Source organism: Muntiacus reevesi, chromosome 18 (assembly GCF_963930625.1).
Source record: "Muntiacus reevesi chromosome 18, mMunRee1.1, whole genome shotgun sequence".
NCBI lineage: Eukaryota > Metazoa > Chordata > Mammalia > Artiodactyla > Cervidae > Muntiacus > Muntiacus reevesi.
In genome coordinates this window covers 57,747,070-57,774,421 of record NC_089266.1, presented here as the reverse complement: position 1 = coordinate 57,774,421, position 27,352 = coordinate 57,747,070, and positions in this window count along the sequence as shown.

Genomic DNA, 27,352 nt, shown 5'->3' with positions numbered 1-27,352 from the left:
CGACTGATTTATTTGAAATCTATGCTTGGAAATAAATATTGTTAAATAATTACTACATTTTTAAAGATCAGTTTCTAGGGGAAAGAGTTTTTATATATCAAATTTAGTCCCTTGACACATTGCACGATGATAAAATTCCTTTAGTAGTCATGATGCTTATTTTTATATGTGACATTTTCCTCTTTTTTGGCTTCCTTAATCAGAGTATAATAAATGGCTTCAGTTCATTACCAAGTAATTTTTAATTATAAGTATGTTAAGAAAACTCTTCTAACATTCAGTTGCAGAGTTTATACCAAAGATCTTTGAATTGCCAGTGCGTAGGCTTATTTTTTATCTCCACATATATATATATATATATAAAGTATCCTAGGTAGATAGGGAGATTATGCAGATTCAAACTAAATTGCAAACCATTAAAATAGCTGTAATCTGCTTGTAATCATCTCTTATTAATGTGTACAATAGGTGTATTGAGAGCATAGATATTTGCAAAAAGCATACATTGATGAACTGAAATTCTCCTGAAATTGTCTCTACCTAGGTATCCCATCAACAACTGTGAACAGGTACTGATGCTGGGAATTATTGTATAAAGCGTAAAATATTGAGTAGAATTGAGGATCTCTAATTAATCCCTTTTACTACTTGTTTTCCTGAGACTACACATACTTACCCAAATTTTGTTTTGAAGAGCACTTTTTCTTGGTAATGTTAGTCAGACTTTTAAATAATTTGGGGTAAATATTGCACATGATATTTTTCTTTTACAGATTCCAAGTGAAAATTAACTCATTGATGTAATTGAGAATTTCTGAAGCTTATTATATCATTAATTGTTTCATCAGTGACTTAGTTGGTAAAGAATTCAATGAGGAAGTCCTGGGCTCAGTCTCTGGATGGGGAAGATCTCCTGGAGAAGGAAATGTCTACCCACTCCAGTGTTCTTGCCTCGATAATTCCATGGACAGAGAAGACTGGCAGGCTACAGTTCATGGGGGTCACAAAGAGTCGGACACAATTGAGTGACTAACACTTTCACTTCATTTTCATACACAGAGGAAGCTACATAATAAAATTATCATTCTATCTTCCCCAGTAAAATTTATGTCAGTATCAATATGATTAACATTTTGTTTCCTCCATCCTTTAAACCAAATTGAAAAGAAAACTACTAATCTATTTAATTGGCTGTGATTTTTCATTCATCTTAAGATTTAGAAGTCAGTCAACAGGAATAACCAGCAAAACAAAATGCAAGTATAAAAATAAATGTTTGTTTTGAGAATTCATCTTTTAAATGATTTTTTAAAGTTCTATCAAAGACAAAACAATATTTAAGATAAAATATGAGTTGGAAATTCAAGAAGGATACTCGATAACAAAAATTCAAATAAAGTGAACACAGCAATAATGATTGAGAATAGTTTAAAATTATACTGCATAATTTTCTACTTTTGTGTAAGGAGAGGAGAAATATAAGAATACATGTTTAATTTTCTTTGTATTTCCACAAAGAAAAACTGACTCTCTCTCTGTCTCTCTCTCTCTCTCTATATATATATGTGTGTGTGTGTGTGTGTGTGTGTGTGTGTGTGTGTGTGTGTATTAAAATTATTATTTATAGGGAACCAGAGGTAGGACAGAGGAAAGGCATACACTTGGAATAAAACTTCTCAAAGTAGAGTTTGTAGTATTTTGATATTTAAATCACATAGATGTTAAAAATTTAATTTTTAAAAAGCACTGCTTCATTTTTAAATGGAAATAGAGGTATTTAGTTACTGAGAGAGTTCAAAATTAGAAGATGCAATGGGACATAACTGTTCAGAATTTCTTTTCTTCATAGCCAAGAGAACAATATGTAAAAAAGAGTGAAAGAAAAGAAGAGACCCCGGTACAGTGTTTGTGGGCAAACATTACTGAGTTGAGGGTAATAAGAAAACAAATTTCTGTTGACTGTATGAGAGTTTGCAATGGATAACTGTTAATAGACAACCAAACAGAGATAATACAATGAATAAAGACAATCTGATAGAAAGTCCTCCTCTTTTTTCCAAACATTTGGACATTTAAATTTTTGAAATTATATATTCTTTAAAAAACCTGAAGTAGTTAATGTTCCTCCCAGGAGGGAAAATGAAATTGAACATATACATGAAATTGTGCATGTAAGTTAGAAGTTAACACTGAAGCCCATGGATCTCAGGGGACAAGTTTCCATATTTTACCAGACACTCTAAGCCAAAGAGCTGCCCCACGTAGTAGCTCAGTCGTGTTCAACTCTTTGTGACCCTGTGGACTATAGCCCACCAGGCTCCTTTGTCTATAGGATTTTCCAGGCAAGAAGACTGGAGTAGGCTGCCACTACCTGTTCCAGGGGATCTTCTCAACCCAGAGATCAAACCCACGTCTCTTGCACCTGATGCGTTAGCAGGCAGATTCTTTACCACTGCACTACCTGGGAAGCTTGATTTCAATTGTGAGGGTTGTTGAAAAGATATGAGTAATAAGCATACTTTCATTCATTTTCTCTTCTGTCATACCATTATTGGTCTTCCAAAAAAAAAAAAAGGTTTGAGATTTGAATGATAAGTAATGAATCAATGAATATGTGTTGCTCGTGTGCAGCCCCAAAGTCATGTCCAATTCTTCACAACCCCATGGACTGTGGCACACCAATCTTCCCAGCCCTTCTCAGTCCTTGCACAAGTTCATATCCATTGAATCAGTGATGCGTTCAATGTTTCAGTGTTTCATTGATGCCTTCAAATATCTCATTCTCTATTGCCTTATTCTCTTTCTGCCTTCAATCTTTCCCAGCATCAGAGTCTTTTCCAATGAGTTGGCTCTTCCCATCAGGTAGCGAAAGTACTGGAGCTTCAGGTTGAGTATCAGTCCTTTCAATGAATATTCAGGCTTGATTTCCTTTAAAATTGACTGGTATGATCTCCTTGCTTTCCAAAAGACTCTCAAGAGTCTTCTCCAGCACCACAGTTTGAAAGCATCAATTCTTTGGCCCTCAGCTTTCTTTATGGTCCAATTTTCATATTTGTATATGACTACTGGAAAAATCATAGCTTTGACTATACAGAACTTTGTTGTAAAGTGATGTCTTTCCTTTTAAACACACTGTCTACTTTTGTCATAGTTTTCCTGCCAAGAGGCAATTGTCTTCTAATTTCATGGTTGCAGTCAACATCTGCAGTGCTTTTACAGCCCAAGAAGAGGAAAGATCAGTGTTTCCACATTTTCCCATTCTATTTGTCATCAAGTGATGGAACCAGATGTCATGAACTTGTTTTTCAATTTTGAGTTTTGAACCAACTTTTTCACTCTCCTCCTCATTCTTATCAAAAGATTGTTTAGTTCCTCTTCAAATTAGGCCATTAGAGTGGTATCATCCGCATATATGAGGTTGCTGATATTTCTCCCAGAAATCTTGATTCCAGCTTGTAACTCATCCATCCCAGCATTTTGCATGATGTGCTCTGCATATAAGTTAAATAAACAGGGTGACAATAAACAGCCTTGTTATACATCTTTCTCAATCCTGAATCAGTCAGTTGTCGATACAACGTTCTCACTGTTGCTTGTTGACTGGCATACAGGTTTCCATCTCTTTTAGAGTTCTCCACAGTTTGCTATGATTCACACAAAGATTTTAGTATAGTCAGTGAAACAGAGGTAGATATTTTCCTGGAATTCCCTTGCTTTGTCTATGATCCAGTGAATGTTGGCAATTTGATCTCTGGTTCTTCTGACTTTTCTAAACCCAGCTTGAACATCTGAAAGTCCTCAGTTCACATAATGCTGAAGCCTAGCTTGAAGAATGCTGACTATGACCTTACTAGCATGGGAGATGAGTTCAACTGTAGTGTTTTGCACATTCTTTGGTACTGCCCATCTTGGGAATTGGGATGAAGATTGACCTTTTCCATTCCTGTAGCCACTTATGGGTTTTCTAAATTTGCTGACACAGTGTGTGCAGCACTTTAATAGCATCATCTTTTAGAATTTTAAATAGTTCTACTGGAATTCCATCACCTTCACTAGCTTTATTGGCAGCAGTGCTTCCTAAGGACCACTTGACTTCACACTCCAGAATGTCTGGCTCTGGGGGAGTGACTACATCATCATGGTTATCAGGTCATTAAGATCTTTCTTGTACAGTTCTTCTGTGTGTTCTTGCCATTTCTTCTTGATTTATTAGGTTTTTACCATTTCTGTCCTCTATTGTGCTCATCTTTGAATTAAATATTCCTTTCATATTTCCAATTTTCTTGAAGAGATCTCTAGTCTTTCTCTTTCCATTGATTTCCTATATTCCTTTACACTGTTCATTGAAGAAGGCATATTGTCTTTCCTTGCTCTTCTCTGGAACTCTGTATTTAATTGGATTTACCTTTCCCTTTCTCCCTTGCTTTTCACTTCTCTTCTTTCCTCAGCTATTTTTAAACTTCTTCAGACAATCAGTTTGCTTACTTGATTTTTTTTTTTTTTTTTTTTTTTTTTTATCCTTTGGAATGGTTTTGTTAGTGGCCTCCTGTATAATATGATGAACCTATGCCCATAGATCTTCAGGACTCTGTTTACTAGATCTAATCCCTTGAAATTATTCATCACTTCCACTGTATATTCATAGGGGATTTGATTTAAACTGTACCTCACTCACCTAGTGGTTTTCTCCACTTTCTTTAGGTTAATCCTGAATTTGCTATGAGAAGTTGATGATCTAAACCAGAGTCACCTCCAGGTCTTGTTTTTGTTGACTGTATACAGTTTCTCCATCTTCCACTGCAATTTAAGTCTGAATTTGGGAATAAGGAGTTCATGACCTGAGCCATAGTCAGCTCCCAGTCTTGTTTTTGCTGCCTATATAGAGCTTCTTCATCTTTGGCTGTGAAGAATATCATCAGTCTAATTTTGGTGTTGGCTATCTGGTGATGTCCATGTGTAGAGTCTTCTCTTATATTGTTGGAAGAGGGTGTTTGCTATGACCAGTGTGTTTTCTTGGCAAAATTCTATTAGCCTTTGCCCTGCTTCATTCTGTACTCCAAGAACAAATTTGCCTGTTACTCCAGGTGTTTCTTGACTTTGTACTTTTGCATTCCTGTCCCATATAATGAAAAGGGCATTTTTTTTTTTTTTTTTATGTTAGTTCTAAAAGGTCTTGTAGGTCTTCAGAGAGCCATTCAGCTTCAGCTTCTTCAGCATTACTGGTTGGGGCATAGGCTTGGATTACTGTGATATTCAATGGTTTGCCTTGGAAAGAAACAGAGATCATTCTGTCATTTTTGAGATTGCATCCAAGTACTGTATTTTGGACTCTTTTGTTGACCATGATGGCTACTCCATTTTTTTAAGGAATTCCTACCCACAGTAGTAGATGAAATGGTCATCTGAGTTAAATTCATCCATTCCAGACCATTTTAGTTAGCTGATTCCTAGAATGTTGACATTCACTCTTGCCATCTCCTGTTTGACCACTTCCAATTTGCCTTGATTCATGGACATAACATTCCAGGTTCCTATGCAATATTGCTCTTTACAGCATTGGACCTTGCTTCTATCACCAGTAACATCCACAACTGGGTGTTGTTTTTGCTTTGGGTCCATCCCTTTATTTTTTCTGTAGTATTTTTCCACTCATTTCTAGTAGCATATTGGGCACCCACCGACCTGGGGAGTTCTTTCAGTGTCCTATCATTTTGCCTTTTCATACTGTTCTTGAGATTCTCAAGGCAAGATTACTGAAGTGGTTTGCCATTCCCTTCTCCAGTGGACCACATTCTGTCATTCCTCTCCACCATGACCCGTCCATCTTGGGTGGCCCCACACAGCATGGCTTAGTTTCACTGAGTTAGACAAGGCTGTAGCCCATGTGATCAGATTGGCTAGTTTTCTGTGATTATGGTTTCAGTGTGTCTGCCTTCTGATGCCCTCTCACAACACCTACCATCTTACTTGGGTTTTTCTTACCTTGGACTTGGGGTATCTCTTCACGGCTGCTCCAGCAAAGCACAGCTGCTGCTCCTTACCTTGGACGAGGGGTATCTCCTCACGGCCGCCCCTCCTGACCTTCAACATGGAGTAGCTCCTCTCGGCCCTCTCACACCCCTGCTAAATACAAAATAAAAAGCTAAAAAAAAAAAAGTGGCCTTCTAATTGCTTTATTCAATTAAGTTTGTATAATAATAATCACACCCAGTGTTCTTCTGAGGACACAGTTCCAAGATTTGCTGTACAGATTTGCATTCTGTCCCTCAAGTTGTTCTCTCAATACAATGGCCACCATATCAAAGTTCCTGAGTCAAAGCCTTTTAGCCTATTTTTAGTGATTTGAGGCCACAAAATATTTTTTAAATATTTCAAACTCTTAGATTTATAGAATCACTGTGACCTTTTACTTCTACATGTATCCCTGCCAACTCTATCATAGATCATCTATTTCATCTAACACTTTTCTTAATCCTTCCAATAGCAACTAATCCACATTACTAAGGTTTAGTTTTGAACCTCTTTCCCAGTGCCAATGCTTTTGTTGTCTACTTCTGCTTCACTGACTATACTAAAACCTTTGTGTGGATCACAACAAAGTGTAGAAAATTCTTAAAGAGATAGGGACACCAGACCATCTCACTGAGAATATTCATCTCCTGAGAAACCAGTGTGCAGGTCCAGAAGCAACAGTTAGAACCGGACATGGAACTTAGTCCTTGGAAGAAAAGCTTGTGCCAAGGAAGAAAAGCTATGACAAAGCTAGAGAACATATTAAAAAGCAGAGACATTACTTTGCTGAAAAAGTTCCATATAGTGAAAGCTATGATTTTTCCAGTAGTCATATGCAGATGTGAGAGTTGAACCATAAAGAAGGTTGAGTGTTGAAGAACAGATACTTATGAATTGTGGTGTTGGAGAAGACTCTTGAGAGCCCCTTGGACTGCAAGGAGATCAAAGCAGTCAATCCTTCTATGACTACCTTTAGATAATCAACCCTGAATATTCATTGGAAGAACTGATGCTGAAGCTGAAGCTCCAATACCTTGGCCACTTAATATAAAGAGCTGGCTCATTGGAAAAGACCTGGATGCTGGAAAAGATTGAGGGCGGGAGGAGAAGGGGACAACAGAGGACAAGATGTTTGGATGACATCACTGATTTAATGGACATGAGTTTGAGCCAACTCCAAGAGATAATGAAGCACAGGGAAGCCTGGTATGCTGCAATTCACGGGATCACAAAGAGCCGGACGTGACTTAGCTACTGAACAGCATCCAGTATTGTTGCATGAAAAAGAGAATGATCCACCTTCCAAACTACCACAAGTTAAATTTTTATGAAATATTTTGCTACTGTATGATATGAATCATCAATTTTATAGTCTCCAATATAGTTACTTTTCATTTAGCTAATGTTGTATATTTTAGATTTAATTACTGTATTATTCCACTTCCAGAACCAGTTTCTCTTTTTGCCAAGTTAGGTTAGGCTATACTTAGATAACAACTGAAAATTCAGTAATTAAACACATTAAAATCATTCCATGTTTCTTCATGTCCTGACAAGTTGGTGCAAGGCTCTGCTATGCAAAGTGACTCAGTCATCCAGGGTAAATAAGCTCTGCCATGTCACAATTGTGCATTCATTTGAGATTCTCATCAGAAGAACCCAGAACATAGGAAATTGACTGATTTTCTGTGACCCAACCCATAAATGACACATTCACTTGTACTCATGGCCAGTTGGTCAAGACTAGTATTTTGGTCCCATGTAAATGAAAGAAGGCTGAACTACATAGGGCCATTCATTGAGCAGTAAAACCTACTGACCACTTATTTGTAACTTTTCATGTTTCCTTTGACTTCCTACTTTCCACTGGTTGATTGCAGCTCCTTCAATATTTCATCAAAATTCTATCTGAATTTTCAGATTTCCTTATAACCCTCATGGTCAATAGATATTTGACTTCTTTCATTGGCCAAAGTCTAAACTTCATCACTCTAATTATTTTAAAAATAGTTTGATATCTATAGTTATGTAAGAAAATACCTGATTTAAAAAATGTTACATATATGCAGATATATATGTGTGTGTGTATACACACATATATATAGAACAATAGCTTCTAAGGCCTGAAGCTCTGGAATGACAAGTGGAATATTTCATACTTTTTAAAATATGAACAAAAAGAAATGCATAAAGAGAATTGTCACTGATGTTTAATGTTAATAATAGATTATGATATCTTTTTTAAGATTTTAAACTTTTTCCTGTCAATTAAAAACATTAAAGTAAGACTTTAAAGATATAGCCATCTTTAAAATCTATGCATAATTAAATTTTGACATATATTACATTTATGCACATGTTGTAGATGAATGCAGATGGGATTCACATACCAATTTGAATATATGAAAGAAACTTACCAGAAAGAGAAAATTGTTCATGATGATACTGCCCAGAGTTGGAAGATGAGTGAATTTCTTTCCCCAGTTCAGTATCTCAGAGATTGACATGGAAAAAGCACAATGATAAAGCCTTAATATTCAGAAGCTATGAAGAATAAGAAGCTCAGAATGGTCAAGTGTTCTGATTAATATGTTCACCATGGTATTATGCATAGAATGCCAGTTTTAAAATAATTAAGATATGATAGAACCTAATTTTCATTTAAATAATGTAAAGCAATTTTATATTTCTTTGATGATTCAGAAAGCACTTGAGGATCTCACAGAATCCACACAATAAACACTGATCATTATTCTGAGGATTTAGGTAAATACTGGTTGACAGATCAACTCTCATTAACAAAAGGTATTGATTTGCAAGTAATGTAGGCTTTAGTGCTCATGCTAATCCTGTCTTTCACTCAGCCTGTATTCTTTAGCAATGTATTATCTCTGAGGAAACTTTCTTGTCATTAAAACTAATTGTGATTGTGTAAAATTCCCTGGAATACTCTTTGATAGGGTGAATTCTATGTTTATTTTAGCATACTGTTTGCACTGTTTATCTTTTAATGCTCATGTATTCTGCCATTCTATTTAATCTAATCTGGATATTTTCTTATACCAGTAAGTGAGCAGCCAGATTTAACACATCCAGTTCATAGTCATGAAGTTTAAGATAAATTGTATACCATCAACATCTATACTCTTTAGTACTCATCTAGATTTCTCAATTGAAGAAATGAGACAGATTTTTAGATTTAACATGTCCCGTGCTGCCCCAAATTCACATTTTTATTCTCAGAGTACTTTCTGTTAACTGGATTTCCTCCTTTCCTAACCCAGTCTTCCTCATCTCTTTAAGTTCTATACATCTTTCAAGGTCAATTTCTTACATCGGGTCCTCCAAGATCCTGCTCTCACCCAGTATTCCAGGTACAGTACCAAGGTATGAAATAGCAAGATGAGTAAGACAAGGTTCTTTCCTAAGGGAAACCTATGGTGTGATGGAGGAGACTCACACAGAGATGATTTCAACAGAAGAGAATGAATCTGGTGGTAGGAGTGTGCAGGTATGTTATCCATTATATATTTGAAGTCCCAACGAGGTTGCCAATGTACTTCTTAAGGCATTGTTCTTATTCAGTGGAAATGTTAGATGGAAAAAGAAATTAAACTGAGTTTTAATCCAAATTTTTCATGTATGTATGTCATTGGGACAAATGTTTACATAAAATTTACCATTTTAAAATATTTGAAATGTTCAGTATTGCTAAGTATATTCATATTATTATTCAGCATTTTCTAGTACTCTTTTCATTTGGCACAGTTATGGATTTGTCTAGGAATTGAATAACATAACATGTATACAATACTTAGTTCAAAATCTTTTTTTTTTTTTTTTTGAAAGCTGCTCAGTCGTGTCTGACTCTTTGTGACCCCATGGACTGTCCATGGAATTCTCCAGGCCAGAATACTGGAGTGGGTAGCCTTTCAAACTGGGACATAGATAATGTTCAAAGGACATTTATTTTTTCCCTCTTTTTCTGAACTTCCTCTATAAAAAGACAATAAGTTGTCTAAGTAAGCCTATTTAAGATACAGATCTAATTCAAGTCATTATATATATATATATATATATATATATATATATGTGTGTGTGTGTGTGTGTGTGTGTGTAATCATTAATACTTTATCTGATGCATTTGTAGCAGGTGACTTTTAAATAATTTAATAGATGAGTGAATATATAATTGTATAGATAAAAGACTGAATGGTTAACTAAAAGTAGGGATTTGAGCAATGTTCAAAAAGCAGTCCCAAATCAGTAGCTTTGCTAACAAAAAAAACCATGAGAAATACATTAGAAAATAAGCCCACTGTCCAGATTTTGAAAGTAAAATGTGATAAATAAAACTAATTAAATGATCAATCTGAACAGCTTATTAAATGGCAGAGACATTGCTTTGCTGACAAAGGTCCATGTAGTCAAAGCTACTGTTTTTCCAGTAATCATGTATGGATGGATGTGAGAGTTGGATTATGAAGAATGTTGAGTGCCAAAGAATTGATGCTTTTGAACTGTGATGTTAAGAAGACTCTTGAGAGTCCCTTGTACTGCAAGAAGATCCAGCCAGTCAATCCTAAAGGAAATCAGTCCTGAATAGTCATTGCTTTGGCCACCTGATGTGAAGAAATGACTCACTGGAAAAGACCCTGATGCTGGGAAAGATTGAAGGCGGGAGGAGAAGGGGATGACAGAGGATGAGATGGTTGGATGGGATCACTGACTCAATGGACATGGGTTTGAGCAAGCTCTGGGAGTTGGTAATGGCCAGGGAAACCTGGCATGCTGCAGTCCATGGGGTTCACAAAAAGCTGGACACGACTGAGCAACTGAAACTAACTGAAATAAAACTTTGAAACCAGGGCTTATTTTATTATTGTACTTCCCTCAGAACAAACACACACTCATGAAAATCATTAAATCACATATTGCTGAGGAGTTAAACAAGGTCACACAATACTATCAGCATTGAAACACAGCTTTGCTTGTTTCTAAAACCTGCTCATTCATACCATTGCCTCTTTCTATGAAACATTAATTTTTTATTATTCAAAAAAGTCACAGTATTGACTTCTTTTTTACATATTACTATTGAAGTCATGTAAAAGGAATGCTAATGATCATTCCCATTTTCTGTCTACAGAATATTATTAAATATAAAGGAAAGAGGAAGCATTAGCAATTAATTCTTACTCTTATTTTCTTCATATCAGAACTGAGAGTAAAGCATAAGCAAATACTTTCAGGAAATCCCTTATCTTAAAATGCTTCACAGAATACCAAGTAAGCCTTGCACATGGGTACTATTCAACTTCTGCCCAATTTATTTAATTGCATCTCAGGGCCTTAGTATATTAAAAAATGTAACAAGAAGGTGAAGATATATCAAAAAGATATGTATTATAAAGAAATCTCTAATGCAAAGTAATGAAAGGAACTGCAAATAATTACACTTGACTATGTAATTTGAATAAATGAAAATGCCAGAATGATTGAAGCTTATATATTCAGAATGGCAGAATGAGTGTGATAGTGAGTGACTTCATTTTAATAATGTGAATACAGGAAGAAAATAAGAGCAACAAAAAGAATATATATATATAGAGAGAGAGAAAATAAAAGTTACTTATGACATAAACATTTTGAAATAAAAAATTAGTGTGCAATTAAACAAAAGTTGTTTTGAGTGAAAAAGCTGAGATTGCCCATAAAGGAGAATAGAAAATCAAATTGAAATTGCTAGGCCTAGTACAGAGAAAAATCTAGATATGAAAACATTGGCACATTTTAAGAATTTTTTTAAGGAGATATATTTATACATTAGCAACATGATGCCCTTTATGGATCACAGCTTCGCAGTGATAAAGGGGCTTAGGTAGCTCAACAAAATTTTAAGCTAAGCTGTGCAAGATGGACAGGTCATAGTGAAGAGTTCTGAAAAAACATGGCCCACTGGAGGAGGAAATGGCAAACCACTCCAGAATTCTTGCCACAAGAATGCAATGAAGATTATGAAAAGGCAAAAGACTGGAAGATGAGCCCCCAGATCAGAAGGAGTGTAATATGTTTCTGAGAAAGAGTGGAGAGCAATTACTAGTAGCTCCAGAAAGACTGAGCAAATTCACTTTCACTTTTCACTTTCATGCATTGGAGAAGGAAATGGCAATCCACTCCAATGTTCTTGCCTGGAAAATCCCAGGGCCAGAGGAGCCTGGTGGGCTGCCATCTACAGGGTTACACAGAGTAGGACACGACTGACGGGACGTAGTACCAGCAGCAGCCAGAAAGAATGAAGTTCAGTTCAGTTCAGTCACTCAGTCCTGCCTGACTCATTGTGACCCCATGAATCGTAGCACGCCAGGCCTCCCTGTCCATCACCAACTTCCAGAGTCCACCCAAACCCATGCCCATTGAGTCAGTGATGCCATCCAACCATCTCATCCTCTGTCTTTCTCTTCCTGCCTTCAATCTTTCCCAGCATCAGGGTCTTTTCTTCGCAGCTCTTCGCATCTAGTAGCCCTAGTGTTGGAGTTTCAGCTTCAAAATCAGTCCTTCCAATGAACACTCAGGACTGATCTCCTTTAGGATGGACTGGTTGGATCTCCTTGCAGTCCAAGGGACTCTCAAGAATCTTGTCCAACACCACAGTTCAAAAGCATCAATTCTTCTGTGCTCAGCTTTCTTTATAGTCCAACTCTCACATCTATACATAGCCACTGGAAAAATCATAGCCTTGACTAGATGGACCTTTGTTGACAAATAAATCTCTCTGCTTTTGAATATGTTGCCTAGGTTGGTCATAACTTTCCTTCCAAGGAGTAAGTGTCTTTTAATTTCATGGCTGCAGTCACCATCTGCAGTGATTCTGGAGTCCAGAAAAATAAAGTCAGCCACTGTTTCCACTATTTCCCCATCTATTTGCCATGAAGTGATGGGACTGGATGCCATGATCTTAGTTTTCTGAATGTTGAGATTTAAGCCAACCTTTTCACTCTCCTCTTTCACTTTCATCAAGAGGCTCTTTATTTTTTCTTCACTTTCTGCCATAAGTGTGGTGTCATCTGCATATCTGAGTTTATGGATATTTCTCCCAGCAATCTTGATTCCAGCTTGTGCTTCTTGTACTCTGCATATAAGTTAAATAAGCAGGGTGACAATATACAGCCTTGACATACCCCTTTTCCTATTTGGAACAAGTCTGTTGGTCCATGTCCAGTTCTAACTGTTGCTTCCTGACCTGCATACAGGTTTCTCAAGGGACAGGTCAGGTGATCTGATATTCCCATCTCCTTCAGAATTTTCCACAGTTTATTGTGATCCACACAGTCAAAGGCTTTGACATAGTCAATAAAGCAGAAATAGATGCTTTTCTGAAACTCTCTTGCTTTTTCCATGATCCATCATATGTTGTCAATTTGATCTCTGGTTCCTCTGCCTTTTCTAAAACTAGCTGGGACATCTGGAAGTCCACAGTTCACATATTGTTGAAGCCTGGCTTGGGGAATTATAAGAATCACTTTACTAACATGTGAGATGACTGCAATTGTGTGGTAGTTTGAACATTCTTTGGCATTGCCTTTCTTTGGGATTGGAATGAAAACTGACGTTTTCCAGTCCTGTGGCCACTGCTGAATGTTCCAAATTTGCTGGCATATTGAGTGCAGTAGGTTCACAGCATCATCTTTTAGGATGTGAAATAACTCAACTGGAATTGCATCACATCCACTAGCTTTGTTTGTAGTGATGCTTCCTAAGGCCCACTTGACTTCAGATTCCAGTATGTCTGGCTCTAGGTGAGTGATAGCACCATCGTGATTATCTGGGTCGTGAAGATCTCTTTTGTACATTCTTTCGTGTATTCTTGCCACCTCTTCTTAATATCTTCTACTTCTGCTAGGTCCATACCATTTCTGTCCTTTATTGAGCCCATCTTTTCATGAAATGTTCCCTTGGTGTCTTTTATTTTCTTGAAGAGATCTCTAGTCTTTCCCATTCTGTTGTTTTCCTCTATTTCTTTGCATTGATCGCTGAGGAAGGCTTTCTTATTTCTCCTTGCTGTTCTTTGGAACTCTGCATTCAAATGGGAATATCTTTCCTTTTTTCCTTTGCTTTTCACTTCCTTGTTAGGTTTAGTCAAAATGATGCTCAGTCCGTGGAGGTGTCTGATGGTGAAAATAAAGTCCAATGCTGTAAGAATAGCATTGCCTAGGAACCTGGAATGTTAGCTCCGTGAATCAAAGCAAATTGGACATAGTGAAACCGGTCAAGCGCAACAAGAATAAACATTGACATCTGAGGAATCAGTGAATGAACATGGACAGGAAGAGAAAAGTTAATTCAGATAACCATTATATATACTACTGTGGGCAAAAATCCCTGAGGAAAAACTGACTACCCATCATATTCAACCAAAGATTCCAAAATGCAGTATGTATGTGTGATCTCAAAGATGACAGAAAGATCTTGGTTCATTTCCAAGTCAAAACATTCAACAACATATTAATCCCTGTTTAAGTCCCAACCAACAATGATGAAGAAACTGAAGCTGAGCGCTCTATGAAAACCTTCTAGTTCAGTTCAGTCACTCAGTTCTGTCCGACTCTTCTAGAACTAACAGCAAAAGGCGATGTCTTTTACATCACAGGGGACTGGAATAAAACGTAAGAACTCAAGAGATGCCTAGAGTAACAGGCAAGTCTGGCCTTGGAGTACAAAATAAAGCAGGGCAAAGGCTAACAGAGTTTTGTTGAGAAAAAACACTGGTCATTACAAATATCCTTTTCCAATGCACAGGAGATGATTCTACACATGGACATCACCAAATGGTCAACAGGAAAATCAGATTGATTATAATCTTTGCAGTTGAAGATGGAGAAACTCTATATAGTCAGCAAAAACAAGTCCTGGAGCTGTCTGTTGTTCAAATCAACACTCTTTTATTGAAAAATTCTGTTTTAAATTGAAGCATGTAGGGAAAAACCACTAGGCCATTAAGGTATGACCTAAATCAAATTCCTTATGATTACACAGTACAGGTTATGAATAGATTTGAGGGATTATATCTGGTATAGCACCTGAAAGAATATGGATGAAGATTTGTATCCTTGTACAAAAGGCAGTGACCAAAACTGTCCTAAAGATAACGAAAGGCACAAAAGCAAAGTGGTTGTCTGAGGAGGCCTTACACATATCTGAGAAAAGAAGAGAAGTAAAAGGCAAGGGAGAAAGGGAAAGGTATATACAACTGAATTCAGATTTCCAGAGAATAGCAAGGAGAGAAAAGAAGGCCTTCTTAAATAAACAATGCAAAGAAATAGAGGGAAATTAGAGTGGGAAAGACTAGAGATCTCTTCAAGAAAATTTGAGATATCAAGGGAACATTTAACACAAGGATGGGCATGGTGAAGAACAGAAATGGTAAGGACATAACAGAAGCAGAAGAGATTAAGAAGAGAGGGCAAGAATACACAGAAGAACTATACAAAAAGTTCTTAATGACTCATGTAACATTGGTGGTGTGGTCACTCACTTACAGTCAGACACCCTGGAGTGTAAAGTCAATCAGATCTTAGGAGACATTACTACAAACAAAGCTAGTGAAGGTGCTGGAAGTCCAATGGATTTGTTTAAAATTCTAAAAGATGATGCTGTTCAAGTGCTGCACTCAACATGTCAGCAAAAGACAAAAACATGTTAGCAAAAAAAAAAAACAAAACAAAAAGAGCCTGGTGGGCTGCCATCTATGGGGTCACACAGAGTCGGACACAACGGAAGCAACTTAACAGCAGCAGCAGCAGCAGCAAGGTGCTCAAAATCCTTCAAGTTAGACTTCAAGAGAATTAACTGAGAACTTCCAGACATACAAGATGGATTTAGAAAAGGCAGAAGAACCAATCTAATTGCCAACATTCATTGAATCATTGAGAAAGCAAGGAAATTCCAGAAAAACCTCTCATTCTGCTTCATTGACTGTACTAAAGCCTTTTAAAATGTGGATCAAAACCAACTGGAAAATTCTGAAAGAGATGTGAATACCAGACCTGCTTACCTGTCTCCTGAGAAACCTGTGTGCGGGTCAAGAAGAAACAGAACTTTATATAGAACAACTGACTCTTCAAAATTGGAAAAGGAGAATGTCAAGGCTGTATATTCTCACCCTACTTATTTAACTTATATGCAGACTACATCATGTGAAATGCTGACCGGATAAATCAGAAACTGGAATCAAGATTGTGGCAAGAAATACTGTCAACCTCAGGTATGCAGGTAATACCAATCTAATGGCAGAAAATGAAGAGGAACTGAAGGGCCTCTTGACGAGACTGAAAGAGGAGAATGGAAGAGCTGGCTTAAAACTCAGCATTCAAAATCATAGATCTGGTTCCATAACTTCACAGCAAATAGAAGGGGAAAAATGGAAGTAGACAGTTTTTACTTTCTTGAACTCCAAAATCATTTCTGATGGTGACTATGGCTTGCTTCTTTAAAGAAAACTATGAAAAATCCCAACAACGTATTGTAATACAGAGACATCACTTTGTTGACCAAAGTGACTACTTCCAGTAGTCAAAGCTATGGTTTTTTCAGTAGCCATGTACAGATGTGAGAGTAGGACCATAAAGGAGGCTGAGCACTGAAGAACTGATGCTTTCAAATAGTGGTGCTGGAAAAGACTCTTGAGAGTTTCTTAGACAGCAAGATCAAACCAGTCAATCTTAAAGGAAATCAACTTTGAATATACACTGGAATGACTGATGCTGAAGCTGAAGCTCCAATATTCCAGCCTCCTGATGTGGAGAGCTGACTCATTGGAAAAGACACTAATGCTGGTAAATTATGGGCAGGAGGAGAAGGGGTCCACAGAGAATGAGGTGGATAGATAGCATTATGGATTCAATGTACATGAATTTGAGCAAATGTTGGGAGATAGTGAAGGATGATGCACGTATGTGTGAACTTGTAGTTTGACATATAAGCTTATCAGTATTTATGCATATATGTTCTTTTTGGTAAAAGGGCTTTCTTAAATGCTTCTTCACAGAATTGTGTGATATCATGCATATAAAGGACTGAAGAATACATGTGAATTGACAAGATGTTTGTAAGCAAAAAGTTAAAGAGGAATTTTGAATGATATGCAAGAGGACATTTTTCAGTTACATCAAATGTAGTCCTACTACTGTATTTGAGATAAACTTACTTTGGGGATTCTTGAAGACCAAAGCCAGAGGAAATTATGAAGAAACGACTTGCTTTCATGAACTCATAAAGAGGAGCATAGCAAACATTTTCTATTATAAGTTTGTATAAAAAATGTATTATTTTTATTATTATACAAAGGGATTTAAGCAAGCTAATATCCTTCATAGTACACTTATAAAAATACACTTGAAACCCATATGCTGCTGCTAAGTCACTTCAGTCATGTCCGACTCTGTGCAGCCCCATAGATGGCAGCTCACCAGGCTCCCCCGTCCCTGGGATTCATATGAAACCCATATAGTTGGACATAAAATTTAAAGAGAAAAAATTAGCAAAATGGTTACTGGATCATTTCACCCAGAGCTAAGGTGGGCTGAGGAGGTGAAATAGCATGATACTATACCTAAACCTTATAGTAACTGAAATATTTTGGGGAATAATAGAAATAAAGTCCTTGATGTCTTCACATATTGAAAATAGTGTTTGTATTTTTACTTACTTTTTAACGTTACAACAAATTCTGTGGAAGTGACAAAAGAAACTGTAGTTTTGTGATTTATAATAAAATTGCATATTTGATCATTCAAATGACCAAAATGCATTTCTCACATATATTTGATCTTCCTCAATAGTTTCTTATTCACAGCTCCCCAAGTCTTGGGGTTTCCTAAGTGTTAAGAATGATAATACTTAACACTAAGGATGGGGGCTCCACCTAAGGGGAGCCAACTATGTTATTAGAGGGCTGGAAATTCCATCTCCACCCCTTGACCTCTAGGGAGGAGAATGATGCTAGAGATTGGAGTCAAGCATCAGTGATCAGTGATTTAATCAACCATGCTTATACAATGAGGTATCCATAAATACCCAAAAAGACAGGACTTGGAGAGCTTCCAGAATGGGTAAACAAGTGGAGATTTGGAAAGAGTGAAGTGCTTGAGGAAAACACAAATGCTTGGCACCTTCCCTCCATACCTTGCTCTATGTATCTCTCCCATCTGGCTGTTACTACGTGGTAAACTAAAAATCTAGTGAGTAAATGGGTTTCTTGAGTTCTGTGAGTTGACTGAGTCAGATGATATCATGGAAACTTCCGATAGATAGCACAGAACACAAGTGACAACCTGTGTTTGTGGTTAGCATCTGAAGTGGGATGGAGGCAATCTTGTAGGATGGAACCATTAATTTGTGGGATCTGAGACTATCCCTGAGTAGATAGTGGCAGAAATGAATCCAACTATAAGACATCCAGCTTGGGGAGTGAGGGTTAATCCTCCCTACACATGTTGAAAATGTGGTTCTTAGAACACATTAAGAGAAACATCCCTAAGATAATGCTAAAATTTGCAGAGTGCACAGAATATAACAGTTATAAAGCAAAGCAGGGAGGGTCTGCCATGAAATATTAGAGAGGTTTTCTGCTAAGAAACAAAAATATTTGAGCAACATGCTGTCATTTATGTGATTGCATCTGATAATTGACTAGGAGTCAAAATGATGACTCTAGGATAAGAAGTCTATCTATCCTTTTTCTCTCTAATGGCCATGTATTTAATGAAAATGTTCAAACAGAATAATAATGGGATCTATGATTTAGCCTTGATGTATAATCCGCAGATGCAAAGTTCATTACACCTTTTTATGATTGCCACTTTTAAAGCGCTCATAAAATGGTGAGGGGAAGAGCAGGGAAGTGTAAAGCCAAAGTTTTACTATATTAGATTTTTTTTTTAAGAGTGTTAGAGCTATTCTAATATGGTATCATGGCAACAATAATTAAAATAAAAATTACAGGTGAAAATATTCTTAATGTTAGGTCTACCATTTATTGCTAGAATACACCCAGTATATAATGATTACTTTATTTACCTGATAAATATTCATTGATTATCAACTCTATGTCCACCATTTTTGTAGAATGGTATATCTGGGAGTAAGACAACAACAAATGTGATTTATCCTCATGAATCTTTCATTCTAAAAAGGGAGGTCAACAGTAAACAAGGCAAACTCCCAAAATGCACTGAATGGTAAATGTGGATAAACCCAGGAAAGATGGAGTAGAAGAAATATCAGAGTATTTTTAAAAAGCTTACTAAAAATTGGTGTCATTTAGATTAAAAGCTGATGGAAGTGAGAGAACAAGCCATGGTATTGATGTTCAGGAGAAAAACATTTCAAGGAGAAGAACTAGCAAATACAAAATTATTTCCACCTTACTCTAAAAAGCTCCATGAGACGTTAGAATAGTGTGATTTTTTTTTTCCCCACTTCTCTCTATCACCAACGGCCTCCCAAAGTGGCACTAGAGGTAAAGAACCCATCTGCTAATGTCCCTTGAGGAGAAAATGGCAACTCACTCCAATATTCATGCCTGGAAACAAAGAGTCGGAAATAACTGAAGTGGTTTAGCAGTATTCCTATCACCAATGTGCACCATTATATCTGGCACGTATTAGGTATTTAATATACATTAATTTAAATAAAAGTGGGTTCATATGGAATAAATCTTCTCATTTTGCTAGCACTTAATCTCATCTCTATTCAAATGTTACACAATTGCAAAGTCTTCACCAACCTCCCTGATTGTGTTTCGTCTTTTGTCTCCTTCAAGAATATGCGTCACAATTAGAAGTAATTTGATCTGATATGTGTTTATCAAACTTTAACAGAGTTCCGGTTTTATACATTATAATATCTCCAGTGACTAATACTTGACGTATAGGTTCAGTTCAGTTCAGTTGATCAGTCGTGTCTGACTCTTTGCGACACCAGGGACTGCAGCACGCCAGGCTTCCGTGTCCACCTCCAACTCCCAGAACTTGCTCAGACTGATGTCCATCGAGTTGGTGATGCCATCCAACCATATCATCTACTGTCTTCCCCTTCTCCTCCAGCGTTCAATCTTTCCCAGCATCAGGATCAGTTCTTTGCATTAAGTGGCCAAAGTATTGGAAACCATATAGAAACCATATTAGAAGCCAAAATAGAAACCATCTGATTGGAACTCTTCCAATGAATATTCAGGATGGATTGTCTTTTGGATTGATTGGTTTTATCTTTTTGCAGTCCAAGGGACTCTCAAGAGTCTTCTCCAACACCACAGTTGATGCTTTTGAAAGCATCAATTTTTCTGTGCTCAGCTTTCTTTATGGTCCAACTCTCACATCCATACATGACTACTGGAAAAACCATAGCTTTGACTATACAGACCTCTGTCAGAAAAGTAATGACATATAGGAGGTTCCCAGTCAATATTTAGTGAATGAATGCATAATAATAATGCTCTCATAGTTTCCTAAATATTTACATCTCCTATTCTGAGTTGTTAGTAAATAAATGTTCATCCAAATTTACACAAGAAATAGAAATCATCTATTTGTAACTCTTCACATACATAGTACTTACACTGGCATCCATCTGAATTCTTTTATCTTGCAAAAGTAAGCTTTCAGCCACAGAATTGTTTTCTTCTTCTCCCCCATCCCCCTCCCACAGCGCTGTTTTCCTAATGTAATACTTACAATGATGATAGCAATGTTCATAAATACACATTATTTGGCACTTAAGTGTACCAGACTCTTCTCATTTTCCTTAGGAGACTTACATGATCTCCCACGTAATTATACACACTCCCTCATCTTACTTTTTAAATGTTCTTATTTACCTCTTATTAAAAATAAAATAAAATCCTCATTTAAATTCATACACATTTCAGACATTGCTTTGGATTTCCCAATTCAAGGATTGAACTGATGTCTCTTGCATTTCCTGTACTGGCAGTGAGGTTCTTTTCCACTAGAGTCACCTGGGAAGATCTTATTTATTTTTGTGTGTGCTAAGCCTCTTCATAACCAGATGCTCAACACCGAAATCAGATTGATTATATTCTTTGCAGCCAAAGATGGAGAAGCTCTATACAGTAAGCAAAAACAAGACCAAGAGCCAACTGTGGCTTAGACCATGAAATCCTTACTGCCAAATTCAGACTTAAATTGAAGAAAGTAGTGATAACAAGGGAATATTTCAAGCAAATATGGGCACAATAAAGAACAGAAATGGCATGGACCTAACAGAAGCAGAAGATATTAGGAAGAGTTGGAAAGAATATACAGGTGTATACCAAAAAAGAACTTCTCAACCCAGAGAATCACAATGGTGTGGTCACTCACCTAGAACCAGACATCCTGGAAAGCGAAATCAAGTGGACCTTAGGAAGCATCACTACGAAAAAAGCTAATGGAGGTGATGGAATTCCAATTGAGCTATTCCACATCCTAAAAGATGATGCTGAGAAAGTGCTGCATTCAATATGTCAGCAAATTTGGAAAACTCAGCAGTGGCTCCAGGACTGGAAAAGGCACATCATGTGGAATGCCGGGTTGGATGAAGCTGGAATCAATATTGAATATCAATAACCTCAGATATGCAGAGTGCATCATGAGAAATGCTGGGCTGGATGAAGTACAAACTGGAAACACAATTACTGGGAGAGATATCAATAACCTCAGATATGCAGATGACAGCAGTGTTATGGCAGAAAGTGAAAAAGAATTAAAGAGCCTCTTAATGAAAGTGTAAGAGGAGAGTGAAAAAGTTGGCTTAAAATTCAACATTCAGGAAACTAAGATCATGGCATCTGGTCCCATCACTTCATGTCAAATAGATGGGGAAATAATGGGAAATGGTGACAGACTTTATTTTCTTGGACTCCAAAATCACTGCAGGTGGTAACTGCAAGTGTGAAATTAAAAGACACTTGCTCCTTGGTAAAAAAGCTATGACCAACCTAGACAGCATATTAAAAAGCAGAGACATTATTTTGCCAACAAAGGTCTGTCAAAGCTATGGTTTTTCCAGTAGTCATGTATGGATTTGAGTTGGACTATAAAGAAAGCTGAGGGCTGAAGAATTGATGCTTTTGAACTGTGGTGTTGGAGAGGACAAGTACAAGAGAGTCCCTTGGACTTCAAGGAGATTCAGCCAGTCCATCCTAAAGGAAATCAGTCCTGAATGTTCATTGGAAGGACTGATGCTGAAGCTGAAACTCCAATACTTTGGCCACCTGATGCGAAGAACTGACTCACTGATGCTGGGAAAATATCTTGATGCTGGGAAAGATTGAAGGCAGGAGGAGAAGGGGATTACAGAGGATGAGATGGTTGGATGGCATCACCGACTCATGAGTTTGAGTAAACTCCGGGAGTTGGTGATGGACAGGGTGGCCTGGTGTGCTACAGTCCATGGGGTCAAGAAGAGTTGGACATGACTGAGTGACTGAACTGAACTGAACTAAGTCTTTTCAGTCATGCCTGACTCTTTGGGAATCTATGAACTGTAGCCCCCTAGGCTCCTCTGTCCATGCGGTTTTCCAGGCAAGCATATTTCAGTGGGTTGCCATGCCCTCCTCCAGGGGATCTTCCTGACCCAAGGATCAAACTCACATCTCTTATGTCTCCATCATTTTCAGGTGTGTTCTTCACCACTAGTGCAACCTGGAAAGCCCCAATAATATTGTTTCTCAGCACTAATTTAGTATCTGAAATGCACATGGCAATATTTTAAGTACTCTGCTTGTATTGCCTCATTTAATTTTTGAAATCGGTGGCAGGAATAATGATAGGGTCAGAGCTCTGGTCCAAGATGGGAGAGTGGAGATACCTAGAACTCAACTTTTCCCACAAACACATTTGATCTATACCTACGTACAGAGTAATTCCTCTTGAAGAACAACTGAGGGCTGATTAAACAGTTTCAACACAACAAACTATAGAAGCATCACAGGCAGAACGGTAGTGGGATACCACTGAGGGGCTCTTGTGCAGACTTGCTTACACTGGGGCACAGAAAAAAAAGTCATTTAAAGGGTACCTAGATTACATGCGAAGAAAATCTGTATTCTGACCCTAGAATATACACTAGATGGTGGGAAACTGTTGCAACTCTCTCTGAGGTCAGAGGCACCATTGAGCGTCAGTTTTTGCCTTCTCTGCCCACCTTGATAGTACAGGCGGGGCCATAATCCAGGCTTTCTGACCAGCCTGCCACAGTCAGTCCAGCAAACCACAGGCCCTTGGCCCACAACAGCTCCAGCCACTATCCTGAGATGAACCATGCAGCCTCAGCTGACTCTGCTGCAGCAGTCCCACCCAGGAACCCTGGTGTGGCATGCACCAGGACCTCTGGCTCTGGCCCAAGCCCACTGTAACTCTGTCCATCCCACTAGGACAGCCCTGACACAGCACACTACAGGACTCACCCAGTCCACATCCACTCCAGCTCCAGCTGCCCAGGGTGCCTTGACACAGTTGCACCCCAGGACACCCCTGACCCACGTCCACTCCAGCCCCAGCTGGCCTGCCAAGGCTTTTATACACACAGTCAAGATAGGGGATGCCTGCATAGGGTCACACCTTCAAGACGGGGAGAAAACAGCTGTTTCATCTAGTGCATTAAAATAAATGCAGAAAAACAAACAAAATGAAAAGACAGAGGACACAAATTCCAAATAAAAGAAATTATAAGCTTAAGGAGATCTCCAGTCTTTAACCAGATAAAGAGGTCAAAATCAATCACAAAAATGCTTACCAAGCTTAGAAGAATGGAAGACAATGAGAAGTTCAACAAAGAGCTAGGAAAATATCAGAACCAGTCATTAATGATGACTACAACTACTGAAGTGAAAAATAAATGAAAGGGAAACAGCCGAAGATTAGAGGACACAGAGAAATGAATCAGCGATTCAGAAATAGAATACTGGAAATAACCAAGTTAGAATGGAAAAAAAAATAATAAATAAATAAGGATCATTTAAGGGATCTCTGAGATATTATCAAGCATCCTAATATTTTCATATACAGGTCCCAGAAGGAAAAGAGCAAGCAAGTAGCAGAAAGATCATTGGAAGACACAATGACTGAAAAATTTTTAACCTGGAGAAGAAAACAGATATCCAGATCTGGGAAACACAGACAGTCCCAAACAAGCTAAACCCAAAGATATTCATACCAAGACATATCACAATTAAAACAGCAAAAGTAAAGGAAAGAGGGTTTTTTATACTATTATTATTGAAGTATAATTGATTTACGATATTGTGTTAGTTTCTGTTTTAACATGAAATGAATCAGATATATGTGTACATGTACCCCCCCCCCCACTTTGGGAGGGAAGTCCATAAGGGAGGAAAAAGAGAATTTTAAGGCAGCAAGAGAAAAATCACAAGTCATGTATAAGAAAACTTCCATAAGATTATTGATAATTTTTCATCAGAAACTTTGCAGCTCTAGAAGGGAGTGGAATGATATATTCAGATTGCTGAAATAAAGAAAGAAAGAAAAAAATTCACAGATTAGGATACTTTACCTGGCAATGTTATCATTCAGGATTAAAAGGAGAAATAGTTTCCAAGACAAGGAAAAATTAAAGGAGTACATTAGCATTAAACTAGCTTTAGAATAAATGTTAAAAGGAAGAAAAACCATCCCTAAAAATCTAAGAAATAAAATCTCACTAGTAAAAGCAAATATATAGTAACATCAGTGGATCAACCACTTAAGTTAGTATGAAGGTTAAAAGACAATAAAAAAAGACTATATTTACAATACATAATTAAGGAATACATAAAATTAAAAGGTGTAAAATATGTTAAAAACAAAACATTGGTTGTGGGGAGTAAAAATTATAGTGCTTATAGAATGTGTTCAAACTTAAGTACTAGCTTAAAATATATGCACACTCATACATACCACATGGTAACCGCAAACCAAAGCCCTATAGTAAATATCCAAAAATAGAAAGAAAGAAACCAAATAGTAGTAAAGAAAAAGAAAAAAAAAGAGGAAGTCTGTGGTTGCTTTAAGTATAAGAAGTACATTTTATATGGCTATAATGATTGTAATCTTAATTCTTCTTGATTTCAACAAGTATTGCATTGCAATTTGCAGATATTACTCTGGCATTTAAAAATCTTAAAAATTTAACATAGCATGCAGGAACTGGCAACCCACTCAAGCATTCTTGCTTGAAAAGTTCCATGGACAGAGGAACCTGGTGGACTACATTTCATGGAATTGTAAAGAGTAGGATGTAACTGAGCATGCATGAGTTACTTTAAGAAACAGCTACCTAACTTTTGGTTGTGGACACACTAGCCTCTACTCTGAACTTTCATAATTGTGTATGAATGAGTACAGCCATCTGGCCATGAGGGTTGACACAGAACCAGGGCCTGGCCAGTTAAAGAACTGGCATTTTTTATCTGTTTTTGATTCAAAGTTGAAACACATGATCTAAGATGAGGCAATGAAAGTCTTCTATCAATCAACTTATGCTAGAAATAATTGAAGTAGAAATTTTGTTTCCAGTCAAATAGGAGATATTCATTTGTTGTTGGTGGCTAAGGTTGCAAAAATCTACCTGAGGATGGATGCAGCACAGATGAAAACAGAACAAAGAGACAGAGAAATGAGGATATGTGTAGCTATTCTTCTCTAGTCCAGCTACACTGTCTTTATTTCTATTCTTCTAATGTGAAAGATATGGTCCCTCTTTAGGGTCCTTGCACTTTCCAGGTCTCTCTCTATGATGCTGTTCCATCAGATATCTGTATGTCTGGTCTCTCACTTCTTCAAGGTCTCTACATATATATATAAAGAAACAAGAGGCTGTTACTGAAGCTTTCAAACAGCGCACATCACCACTTTCCCTGCTTTATGTTTCTTCTTAACGCTTATCCTCATATAATAAATCATAGGTTCAGCAATTATCTTGTTAAGGGTTGGATCCCTAATAGAATGAAAGGTGCTTTAAATCAAAATATACCTAATATTTTAATTAGAGAAACAAAATCAGAGGAAAAAATAGAGAAATAAAATTAATTAAATAAAATGCTTAAGATACGTTTAAAATGATATAGATTGTACTTGGAAAAAAGCAAATGAGTTATGCCTTACTCAGAAAGGTTTTGCAATTTGGGGTCATATATATAGAAAATCCAGTTTAGAATGTAATAAGGAAATAAAATGTGCTAAGAGGTGAATGATTGAGAGTAAACAAGAGAATATAGTATGCTCTGCTTAATAGAAACTTTTATATCCTATTGCAAAGAACTTAGTAGCTAAGAGTGGTATAAGAATAGGACAAATTTATATCAATATTACTTGTACATGCACATAAACAGGAGAAATTATCAGCCATTCAAAACTACATGTGCCATTCCTGGGTCACTTTTAAAGTGATGGGCTGCTATCTGTATATATACATATATACACATGCAATTATAATATCTGTATGTATACATATATATGCATGCAATTATAGTATGACTATAGTTATCTACTGAACATTTCAGTTGAGTAGCAGGACTTAAATTTTTATACTAAGATAGTGATATTCAGACCCTCAGGAAATTGCTGGTGGAAAATTTGTGCAGCAAAATCTTGTTATTGTCTCAATGACATTATACAAAATTTGTTGAAGAGTGGGTGATAGCTGAATTTCAAATTTGCACTATGAGTGTGCTTAACATTTTTGAATGAGTCAATAAATCATTGAATGTGTCAGTGCATGAATATATACACTTGTATACACTCACGGTTTAATCTATTTGTGAAAACAAATTGCAAAATCAGGCAGATTCTTTACTATCTGAGCCACCAGGAAAGCCCATATTAATAACATTATTGAGAGTACTGCGTGTTGAGGTATTGGTATATTTTCAGAAATATCAAGATTCTTTTCACCTTTTTTTCCAATTTTTGAAAATTAATTATTTGAAAAGAGAAAAACCATACCACTTTAACTGATTGCTGAAATACATATTAGGCCTCCATGGAGCTGCTCTCTTCGTCTGCACCATATTGAAAAGAAATTATTTTCTGTTTGCCTTTAAACTTGTTTTTTTAAAATATAAATCAATCATATTCTAACATAGAATATTTTATTTTAAATAAATCATAATATTTCTATAGAGGCCAGGAATTAGATAACACATCTTTGTATATCAAAGTATTGAGCACCTTGAAAAATAGGGGACTGTAGCTTCTTTTTTATTTAGTTGGAAGATAATTGCTTTACAATGTTGCATTGGTTTCTGCCATACCACAACATGAATCAGTTATGACTTTATAAG